This window comes from Heptranchias perlo, chromosome 3, assembly GCF_035084215.1.
Source record: "Heptranchias perlo isolate sHepPer1 chromosome 3, sHepPer1.hap1, whole genome shotgun sequence".
NCBI lineage: Eukaryota > Metazoa > Chordata > Chondrichthyes > Hexanchiformes > Hexanchidae > Heptranchias > Heptranchias perlo.
Window position 1 is genome coordinate 19,172,176 of NC_090327.1, and position 12,401 is coordinate 19,184,576.

A 12,401-nucleotide genomic window follows, 5' to 3' on the forward strand; every position below is an offset into this window, starting at 1 on the left:
AAAATCACAAGCTTTTGGAGATTATCTCCTTCGTCAGATGAAGATCTGACGAAGGAGATAATCTTTCCGTACAACAACAGTGACTGCCCTTCAAAAGTAATGCACCAGCTGTAATGTGCTTTGGGATGTCCTAAGATGACAAATAAATTCAAATTTGTTTATTTGCTCACCTACGTCAAGACATCAATGTCAATGTCACCCAAATTGTTATTTAGAGCGAAGCTAATTGACCAATGCCAAATGTAGATGCGCTGGTCCTTAATTTTGTTGTTTTTATAGATCTTGCTGTCTACAAAATGGCTGTCATGTTTGCTTAGATAACAATAGTGACTGCGCTTCAGCTTAATCAGATGAAATGCATTGAGACGTTTCTGAGAAATATGATAAGGTGCTATATAAATGCATGTGTTTCTTTTCTATTGATATAACCATGTATTACTTAGTTTATCATCTGCATTTGTGGCCAATCTTCTTTGTCCCAGACTGGTGACTAATCTTGAAATAAGCCAGAACCCACAATTTCACAAAATCCAGAGCATACATTAAACCAGAAATCCTAGAACTAAATTGGGTCCAAAATTAGGTGCAATTATACAATTTACCTCTGAGCGCATTACCAGAGGATTCTGTGGCTTTGTGAATTTTATGTGCATTTGCCTTAAGGTGGTTTCACATTAGTACTTGCTTACTTTGGATTGTGGGATTGGACCGTCCCAGGTAGTTGTGGAAGGACTATACTTATCAGTGATTGAAAGACTGCATTGCTGGCCTGTATGGACAGGCGGAGGGCTAAATCGCCAGTCAGAAAACATATTTGCTGCTGTAACACCCCTGTCTCTGGAGGCAATGGCAGAAACCAGCTTTTTTGATAAATCTGGTATCCCTGGATCAGCTCCCACATTTGCATTGCTGCATCTGCCTCCCTTATTGCAGTACTATGATCATAATCCCGTGAAAATGTGGTTCTACAGTTCTGCCAACCGGATAAGAGAGTTGGTTTTGACAATGTAAACACAGGGGGCTGGCGCACGGACACTGCTTTCCTGTGATCCAATCTAAATACGCACTCCCAGTGAAAAGTCGCCTTTCCAGTGCTACTTCCCAACTTTGGCAACATCACTATAAGGTGAAAAAAGAAATACTTACATTTATATTGCACCTTTCACATCTCAGGATGCCCTTTACAGCCAATGAAGCACTTTTGAAGTGTGGTCACTGTTGTAATGTAGGAAACACGGCAGCCAATTTGTACACAGTGAGGTCCCACAAATAGTAATGTGATAATGACCACATGATCTGTTTTTAGGTATTGGTTGAGGGATAAATATTGGCCAGGACACCGGGGAGAACTCCCCTGCTCTTCTTCAAAATAGCGCCATGCAATCTCTTACGTCCACCTGAGAGGGCAGTCAGGGCCCCAGTTCAACTTCTCATCCGAAAGACTGCATCCCTGACAGTGCAGCACTCTCTCACTACTGTACTGGAGTGTCAGCCTAGATTTTTTGTGCTCAAGTCCCTGGGGTGGGACTTAAACCCACAACTTTCTGACATGGAGCAAGAGCGCTACCACTAAGCCATGGCTGAGCCAAGGTAAAGGGGGTTGGCACTGCTGCCACCAGAGGTGCCAAGACTCAGCCAAAAAGCTGATTCATACTAGTCCCTTCAGAGGCAGGGCTGCCACGGCAGCAAATATAAATGGTGGCACAGACCAACATTTTTTTTGCCTGTCCACACAGGCCATCAGTACAGTCTTTCGATCACTGACAAATATGGTCCTTCCACAGCTACCACGGCAGGTCCAGTGGCCGAAGAATGGTTACAAGACATAGAGAGAACAGGGCAGTGCAATTAATTTTGGATTGCTAGCACAGATACAATGGGCCGAATGGCTTCTTTCTGTGCCTTAACTTCTGTTGTGATGGGATTCCATGGTAACAATACAGGCACAGTTATTTGTCAGTTGCTTCATTGCGGTCAAATCCACTCAGTAATATAAATGGAGCAGATTCCACAGTGCCCACAGTTCTGGGCTATATTGAAGAATTGCTTTCTCAAATGTTTTGTAATGTAAATACAGCAATAGTTGCATCTCTTTTATGCATTTTTGCTGCTGTTTGTCACAAGCGTTATGAACTTCAAAAAACATGAATTGTAACAGTGAGAAGTATTATCTTCCTAAGTACTTGGCTATTTATGAAAAATACTGCATACAGATGTGCTCCTTTATAATTGAGAAATTCGACCATACAGCTATGTCTAATCTATGATGTCTAATCCCGTCATCTATTCTCGTAGCACATTTTATCAGGTGCTGCTTAATTTTTTTTGGTGACTATCGCTTAGATAAAAGAATTATTCTGTCTGTGCTATTTTGTGTCACAAAGTGTCATTAACTGAGAACCGGGAAGGGAGAGGGGTGGGAGGATGATTTCCTGGTGCAAAACCCGGAAAGTACGTGGGAGGGTCGCGATCGCAACCTTAATGAGGCCCATCAATTTCACTTCTGGGTTTTGCATCCAGCAGCCAGCCTCATTGACTGGCTGGCTGGCTGTCAGCCAGCCGGGGATCAGAGGGAGGGAGGGAGGGAGGGAACGAGGCCGGGCAGAAGATTGGTGCCGGGGTGGGGGGGGGGGGGGAACGGGGAGAGGATCTGGGGGGGGCTGAGGAAGAGATCGGGGGGCTGATGAAGTTTTCGGGGGGAGCTAAAGAAGAGATCAGGGGGCTGAGGAAGAGATTGGGGGGTCTGATGAAGAGTTCGGGGGGCTGATGAAGAGATCAGAGGTCGCTGGAGGTCGGGTGAAGTATCGGAGGTAGGTGGGGTGCACCATGGCGGGGGCGGGGGGTCCACCATCAGGAGGTGGTCATCATCGGTGGGAGGGGGAGGAAGTCAGCTGATCGCAGGGATCCTGTCAGCCAGGTGAGCTTGCCCCCAACTCACCCGTTCTTGGGGGTTAAAATTTACCCCACTGTCTCCAACCCTATTTTTCTTCAAAGTTAAAGACCCACTATCACATTCTGCAGTGTTTTAATACAGGGTAACACACATTCTGAGGAATTCTTACAATTATCATGTAAGCTGCTGCAGTCTGTGGATTAATTAACCTGTACATGCACAAGCAGAAGTCTTTGCATTATTCTGTACATTCTGCAGTATGCGCATTATCTCATGTAATATTTCCAAGTTTGCAGATGACACAAAACTAGGTGGGAATGTGAGTTGTGAGGAAGATGCAAAGAGGCTTCAAGGGGATATAGACAGGCTAAGTGAGTGGGCAAGAACATGGCAGATGGTATATAATGTGGAAAAATGTGACGTTATCCACTTTGGTAGGAAAAACAGAAATGCAAAGTATTTTTTAAATGGTAAGAGATTGGGAAATGTTGATGTTCAAAGGGACCTGGGTGTCCTTGTACATGAGTCACTAAAGCTAACATGCAGGTGCAGCAAGCAATTAGGAAGGCAAATGGTATGTTGGTCTTTATTACAAGAGGATTTGAGTACAGGAGTAAAGATATCTTACTGCAAATATATAGGGCCTTGGTGAGACCGCACCTGGAGTATTGTGTACAATTTTGGTCTCCTTACCTAAGAAAGGATATACTCGCCAAAGAGGGAGTGCAACAAAGGTTCACCGGACTGATTCCTGGGATGGCGGGATTGTCGTATGAGGAGAGATTGAGTAGACTAGGCCTGTATTCTCTAGAGTTTAGAAGAATGAGAGGTGGTCTTATTGAAACAAACAAAATTCTTACAGGGCTCGACAGGGTAGATGCAAGGAGGATGTTTCCCCTGGCTGGGAATCTAGAACCAGGGGTCACAATCTCCGAATAAAGGACAGGCCATTTAGGACTGAGAAGAGGAGACATTTCTTCACTCAGAGGGTGGTGAATCTTTGGAATGCTCTGCCCCAGAGGGCTGTGGAGGCTCAGTCATTGAGTACATTCAAAACAGAGATCGATAGATTTCTAGATATTAAAGGCATCAAGGGATATGGGGATGGTGCAGGAAAATGGCGTTGAGATAGAAGATCAGCTATGATCTTGTTGAATGGCGGAGCAGGCTCAAGGTGCCAAATGGTCTACTCCTGCTCCTATTTAAATTTAAATTAAATTAATTCAATTCAATTAATTAAATAAAAATCTGGAATTAAAATACTAGTATCAGTAATGGTGACCATGAAACTACCGGATTGTCGTAAAAACCCATCTGGTTCACTAATGTCCTTTAGGGGAGGAAACCTGCCGTCCTTACCCGGTCTGGCCTATATGTGACTCCAGACCCACAGCAATGTGGTTGATTCTTAATTGCCTTCTGAAATGGCCTAGCAAGCCACTCAGTTGTAAAATCTCGCTAAAAAAGTCATAATAAGAATAAAACCGGACAGACCACCCAGCATCGGACCACTAGACACTGGACACGACAAAGGCAAACCAAGCCCAGTCAACCCTGCAAAGTCCTCCTCACTAACATCTGGGGACTTGTGCCAAAATTGGGAGAGCTGGCCCACAGACTAGTCAAGCAACAGTCTGATGTAGCCATACTCACAGAATCATACCTTTCAGCCAACGTCCCAGACTCTTCCATCACCATCCCTGGGTATGTCCTGTCCCACCGGCAGGACGGACCCACCAGAGGTGGCGGTACAGTGATATACAGTCAGGATGGAGTGGCCCTGGGAGTCCTCAATATTGACTCTGGACCCCATAAAATCTCATGGCATCAGGTCAAACATGGACAAGGAAACCTCCTGCTGATTACCACCAACCATCCTCCCTCAGCTGATGAATCAGTCCTCCTCGATGTTGAGCACCACTTGGAGGAAGCACTGAGGGTAGCAAGGGCACAAAATGTACTCTGGGTGGGGGGCTTCAATGTCCATCACCAAGAGTGGCTCGGTAGCACCACTACTGACCGAGCTGGCCGAGTACTGAACGACATAGCTGCCAGACTGGGTCTGCGGCAGGTGGTGAACGAACCAACACGAGGGAAAAACTCACTTGACCTCATCCTCACCAAACTACCTGTCGCAAATGCATCTGTCCATGACAGTATTGGTAGGAGTGACCACTGCACAGTCCTCGCTGAGACGAAGTCCCGTCATCGCACTGAAGACACCATCCAACGTGTTGTGTGGCACTATCACCGTGCTAAATGGGATAGATTCAGAACAGATCTAGCAGCTCAAAACTGGGCATCCATGAGGCATTGTGGGCCATCAGCAGCAGCAGAATTGTATTCCAGAACAATCTGTAACCTCATGGCCCGGCATATTCCTCACTCTACCATTACCAACAAACAAGGGGATCAACCCTGGTTCAATGAGGAGTGTAGAAGAGCATGTCAGGAGCAGCACCAGGCGTACCTAAAAATGAGGTGCCAACCTGGTGAAGCTACAACTCAGGACTACGTGCATGATAAACAGCTATAGACAGAGCTAAGCGATTCCACAACCAACGGATCAGATCAAAGCACTGCAGTCCTGCCACATCCAGTCGTGAATGGTGGTGGACAATTAAACAACTAACGGGAGGAGGAGGCTCTGTAAACATCCCCATCCGGAATGATAGCGGAGTCCAGCACGTGAGTGCAAAAGACAAGGCTGAAGCATTTGCAACCATCTTCAGCCAGAAGTGCCGAGTGGATGATCCATCTCAGCCTCCTCCCGATATCCCCACCATCACAGAAGCCAGTCTTCAGCCAATTCGATTCACTCCACGTGATATCAAGAAACGGCTGAGTGCACTGGATACAGCAAAGGCTATGGGCCCTGACAACATCCCAGCTGTAGTGCTGAAGACCTGTGTTCGAGAACTAGCTGCGCCTCTGGCCAAGCTGTTCCAGTACAGCTACAACACTGGCATCTACCCAACAATGTGGAAAATTGCCCAGATATGTCCTGTCCACAAAAAGCAGGACAAATCCAATTACTGCCCCATCAGTCCACTCTCAATCATCAGCAAAGTGATGGAAGGTGTCGTCGACAGTGCTATCAAGCGGCACTTACTCACCAGTAACCTGTTCACCGATGCTTGGTATGGGTTCCGCCAGGACCACTCGGCTCCAGACCTCATTACAGCCTTGGTCCAAACATGGACAAAAGAGCTGAATTCTAGAGGTGAGGTGAGAGTGACTGCCCTTGACATCAAGGCAGCATTTGACCGAGTGTGGCATCAAGGAGCCCTAGTAAAATTGAAATCAATGGGAATCAGGGGGAAAACTCTGCAGTGACTGGAGTCATACCTAGCACAAAGGAAGATGGTAGTGGTTGTTGGAGGCCAATTATCTCAGCCCGAGGACATTGCTGCAGGAGTTCCTCAGGGCAGTGTCCTAGGCCCAACCATCTTCAGCTGCTTCATCAATGACCTTCCCTCCATCATAAGGTCAGAAATGGGGATGTTCGCTGATGATTGCACAGTGTTCAGTTCCATTCGCAACCCCTCAAATAATGAAGAAGTCCGAGCCCGCATGCAGCAAGACCTGGACAACATCCAGGCTTGGGCTCATAAGTGGCAAGTAACATTCGCGCCAGACAAGTGCCAGGCAATGACCATCTCCAACAAGAGAGAGTCTAACCACCTCCCCTTGACATTCAATGGCATTACCATCGCCAAATCCCCCACCATCAATATCCTGGGGGTCGCTATTGACCAGAAACTTAACTGGACCAGCCATATAAATACTGTGGCTACAAGAGCAGGTCAGAGGCTGGGTATTCTGCGACAAGTGACTCACCTCCTGTCTCCCCAAAGCCTTTCCACCATTTACAAGGCACAAGTCAGGAGTGTGATGGAATACTCTCCACTTGCCTGGATGAGTGCAGCTCCAACAACACTCAAGAAGCTTGACACCATCCAGGACAAAGCAGCCCGCTTGATTGACACCCCATCCACCACCCTAAACATTCACTCACTTCACCACCGGCGCACCGTGGCTGCAGTGTGTACCATCCACAGGATGCACTGCAGCAACTTGCCAAGGCTTCTTCGACAGCACCTCCCAAACCCGCGACCTCTACCACCTAGAAGGACAAGAGCAGCAGGCACATGGGAACAACACCACCTGCACGTTCCCCTCTAAGTCACACACCATCCCGACTTGGAAATATATCACCATTCCTTCATCGTTGCTGGGTCAAAATCCTGGAACTCCCTTCCTAACAGCACTGTGGGAGAACCGTCACCACACGGACTGCAGCGGTTCAAGAAGGCAGCTCACCACCACCTTCTCAAGGGCAATTAGAGATGGGCAATAAATGCTGACCTCGCCAGCGACGCCCACATCCCATGAACAAATAAAAAAAAATTTCTTATGTTCTTATTTAACATCTACAGACTCAAGGTCAGATTACTTCAAAGGAACTCTGAATCCAACTGTTATCTGTCCAACCATAAATTACTTTGAAAATGCTGCTTCAGGATATACTGATGATACCTCACCACAGTAGTTAATGCAATACTTCTGTAAAAACAAGAAGATGTGGGTTATTTTTCCAGAATTCTCCATCTCTGGCATCAGACACCCTTTCTGTCCAGTCAGTGATGTCTGATGTTCATTGTTCATCATGATCAGCATTCGACATTCTTTTCATTGCAAGAAACAAGGCAAAAATGGTGGATGGTCAGGAATTTCATATTAAAGGGCACTCATTGGTTTAGTGCTCCTTTGAGTGCATGCTGACCCATAAATCAGCTCTGAAATCAGTCCTGATGACTCAACTGGTTAATGCAGTGCATAGTTTAGCCATACAGATCAGAAAGGTCATAGGTTCAATCCTTGGTCTGTCTTGTGTTAGCTGATCTTAGCTGATGCAGTCCAAGACCTGTACAATTTCCTTTGGTACTGGGAAGAGGAAAATTCACCAGGGATTCTGCTCCTTTTTAATCTCCAATTCTGGCCCCTTGTGCATTCCTGATTTTTTTTTTTGTTCCATCAGTGGCTGCCATGTCTTCAGCTGCCTAAGCCCTAAGCTCTGGAATTTCCTCCCTAAACCAGTCTGCCTCTTTACCTCTCCCTCCTCCTTTAAGACCTACCTCTTTGACCAATCTTTTGATCATGTGTCCTAATATCTCCTTACGTGGCACAGTGTCAAATTATGTTTAATAACGCTCCTGTGAAGCACCTTGGGATGTTTTACTACGTTAAAGGTGCTATATAAATGCAAGTTGTTATTGTTGGGTGAAGATGGGATTGGAACTGGCTGTGGTACCCCATGTGATCAAATAGCCTGCCAACCCTCACTGTCTCACCTGGAATGGACATTTGGGTCAAGGTACTGCTCTAAAATCCTAGCAAACAATCAATGCCTTAAGGAGGAGAGGAAAGAAAATTGGCAGACGAGAAGGAGGAAAAAGAAATAACCCAAAGAAAGAACCCAAGTTGATTGCTGGCCAGGGCTAAGTTTGTCTTAGCTGCGGTATTGATGAGGGTACTTTAATTTATCTCAGTGCCCTTGGGTTATGGATGGGGAAAATTAGCCAGGGTTCCCAACTCTAATCACACTGCGGTAAAGTACATGAGTGTGGATATCAGCCAAAGACAAGATCAACCTCACTGTGTTATCCTCTATGGTGTCGTAACCCTTTGACACTCACTGTCTGGGCTCATGTGAGAAATGATCACTTGGACAAGTTAACGGTGCACTACCAGAGTGGAAATTAGCCCAGCAAGTAACCTGGATCTGCAAAAAAAAACACTGGGCCGAATTTTGCTGTGAGTGGTGAACAAACTGCACCAGCCATTCGTTAGACTTGCACTTGCCCATAAACCTTCCAGGAGCTTTTGCATGATAAATTCCTCTAAATTAGAGAGCCAAAAAGCCCGGCACCCTCTTCAGGGCATCTGGGCCCTGTGTGAACAGGACAGGCAGCTGGGTATCTCCTTGACCAATCAGATTGAAGCATCGTTAATGAGCCCTGCAGACTGAACCATGAAGAATAAGTTAGAATAATTAATTCAATGTCAAATCAGGTACAGAAAGTAAAATGAAGAGAGGGAAATAAATATTGAATTAAGAGACAGAGTTAAAGGAGACAGAAAGAAAAAGTTTTTTAAAAATGTATTTGATTTTTTTTAAATGTCCAACAATAATTAAAATCTGAAGGAATGATACTCCACACTTGTAAAAATTAATTTTCAGTGCCAGAGAGGTTGTTTGGCAGTAATTAAAACTTACCACACCGCTAAAATGGTACTTAGACTTGAAATGACTTGACTTATCTTTTGTTGGCAAGTTTTGTCCAAATCTACAATGTTAGTACAGGAACTTCACGATTTGAATGGGGAGCCAGCTGGTGAGATGCTGTTTTTGCGCGGCTTTCGGAGGAGCGAGGCATCTAGTAAGGCAACTTGCGGATTTCCGTGTTTAACTGCGTCGGAAGCTGGTGTCCGATTTGCACATGAATAACGGTGAGCGGTGTTAGCCTCATCGTTATTTTTACAGCAAAATCCGGCCCATTATTCAAGACGGAACCGGAACATTAGGAAGGAGAGAGCACGGAGAGGGAGAAACATTAAAAATCACACTGAGTGGCAAAAAGGCACTTGGAACAAAGAGAAAGCAGAATCTAAGATTAAACAGAGATAAATGAAATAAATGAGAACTTTGTGGCAAAAAGAGAAGGAACACTAACAGAGGGGGGAAGGGACATAGACATGACAAAAAGGAAAAGAAAATAAACAATGTTAAAATGCAACAAGTTTATTGTTAGGAATTGAGTCAGAGCAGGAGACATACGGAGGAAATTAAACCTACTTATACAACAAGGGAAGAGGTTTTAACACAATACAGTTGTATTGGAAAATGTTCACAGATATGGTTCAGGATATAAAGGAAGACATTTATATACAGAAACAAAAATTGCAGACTGAAGGATTGAAGTACTGCAAACAATAACTGCTACAATATCAGGGCTATCTTGAAGAAAGTTGTCAGTAAAGTTGTACAGGACAAAAAGGAAGATAAGAATAAGTTTAAATTTATATATTTAAAATTTAAATGATAGTTACCGTAGAGATTCAAGAACATAGATTTTTTTTAGCTTTTGTGCTGTTCTGTAGTAAAACAAGATAACAGAGGCCTCTAATATATTTTATTAGGTAACAAAAATATATACTCAGCCACCTCACAATTTGCTCTTATACATATTTTCAATTTATTTGCCATCATCCTCCATATTTTTCTGGACTGTTCTGGTAATAATGGCACTGATTGTATCTCAGCCATGTTCCTTGCATTATCTGTTCAGCCCATGGCATCAAATGAGAAGGGGAACAATAGAATTTGCGTCACTTTTGACTCTACCTCTTCTTCATTTCTCTCATTCTCCTTCTGGCTCTTTTCTTCACTTCTGTCTCCCTCTCCTCCTTTGCTTCTTTCTCCCCTTAACTTCTCTCTCAGCTCTCCTTCACTTCTGCCATTCCTTCTTCATCCTGTCTCTCTTATTTTTGTTTCTTGCTTCCTTCATTTGTGCCTTCCTGTCACTTCTCTCTCTTCCACTTCTCCCTCACAATCCTCCCTTTACTTTTATCTTTCATCTGCTTCACTTGTAGCTCCTTCTCTGCCCTTCACTTTTTTCTCTCTCTTTCATTTCTGCTTTGCTCTCTCCCTGCTCTTTTACTTCATTTTTCTCTTACTTTTTGTCACTTTTCCTGTTCCGCTTTCTTACTTTTCTGTAAGAAGCATCAGGACTCAGGTGGGCAGGCAGGTTCGACACAGCAGTTCTGGTAACACATTACATCCAGTGCTTGTTGGGAAGAGATTCTGTAAATGCTGCTCTCTGTTGAGGGATACTATCTCAGAGGCTTCAGGTGGCTGACTTTTGATAGTCTACTGGAGAAGCAGAGGGACTGGAATAGTCAGACTATATGAGCCTTTATAGGGAATGTTTTGGGTTCCTCGAAGGTGGGTTTGCCAAACTCCGGTTGCAATACCACTTCTACCTCCGAGCCACATTGAGTGAGGTGAGTGTTATGAATAAAATGTGTTCACTTCCAAAAAAAAATCCATCATAGAAATAGGTGAGGTGAATCCTGAATCCTGATTGAGAAGGTGAATAATATTATGAAGGATAAATGGAAACATTTTGATAAGTCCGTTCGGCTAAAGGAAAACGAAGCAGCAGGGCCCAAAGGATTACATCCTAGGATCCTGAGGGTGAAGAATGAGGAAATTGCTGAGGCCCCAGAAATTTTATTTCAAGGCTCCATTTAGTGTGGACATGTGCCGGAGGACTGGAGAATGACCAATGTAGTACCCGCTTGGTACACAAGGGTGATGGGTGAACGGGACTTAGTGCGAGCAAGGATATGGGCAGCAGAGTTTTGGAAGATGTTACCCTGTATTTGCTACATTGGCTCCTGGTCCGGCAACACCTTGATTTTAAAATTCTCATCCTTGTTTTTAAATCCCTCCATGGCCTCGCCCCTCCTCCAGCTCTACAACTCTCCGTGATCTCTGCGCTCCTCCAATTCTGGCCACTTGCACATCCCCAATTTTTGTTGCTCCATCATTGGCAGCAGTGCCTTCAGCTCTGGAATTCCCTCCCTAAACCTCACTGCCTCTCTCTCCTCTTTTAAGACGCTCCTTAGAGCCTACTTCTTTGGCCAAGCTTTTGGTCACCTGTCCTAATATCTCCTTATATGGTTCTGTGTCAAATTTTGTTTGATAATACTCCTGTAAAGTGCCTTGGGACGTTTTATTACATTAAAGGCGCTACATAAATGCAAGTTGTTGTTGTTTAAATATTGAACCGGCTATCGCCTCTGTTAAAATAGGAATGCGTTAATGGATCCTTATGCTAATATCACACATGGCAGTTTCATCTCATCAATGCCCAAGAATCTGAATGTTAGAAATAGTTAACTATTTTTAATATAAAAAATATATGGATGAAGCAGACAATTCTGAGTTGAAAAGAATGACTCGAATGTTAAATATATCACAAACCAACAATATAGCAGGGAGGTAAGTTGGTTTCGGATGCAGTTTCTGCCTTTCTGTCTTATAGCTCATTTGATAAGCTGTAATGTGTTTTAATAGCATCTATATATTACGAAGCGTCAATCAAAGTCTTTGTGTACGAGGAGGGGAGGGGGTGGAAGAATGTTAAGCCGATCCTTTAATCGCTATTGTCTAAACTTTAAAGTCCCCTTTCATGCTGCATTGAAATGCTGGCACAGCTACAGTCAGAATATACCAAATAAACAGATGGGAAGGGGGGGGGAATAGACAAAACTGGTTGACAAAACTCAACACTTTGATTTTAAAAAATACACAGTTTGGCAACGGTTAATTTATACCCATAATTAAATGCATTGCTTTTGTAGTAAGTAAACAAATAAATACAAAACATGAGAGGAAAAGCTTGCGTGCATTATTGATGTTCCCTTTAACTCAAGTGGC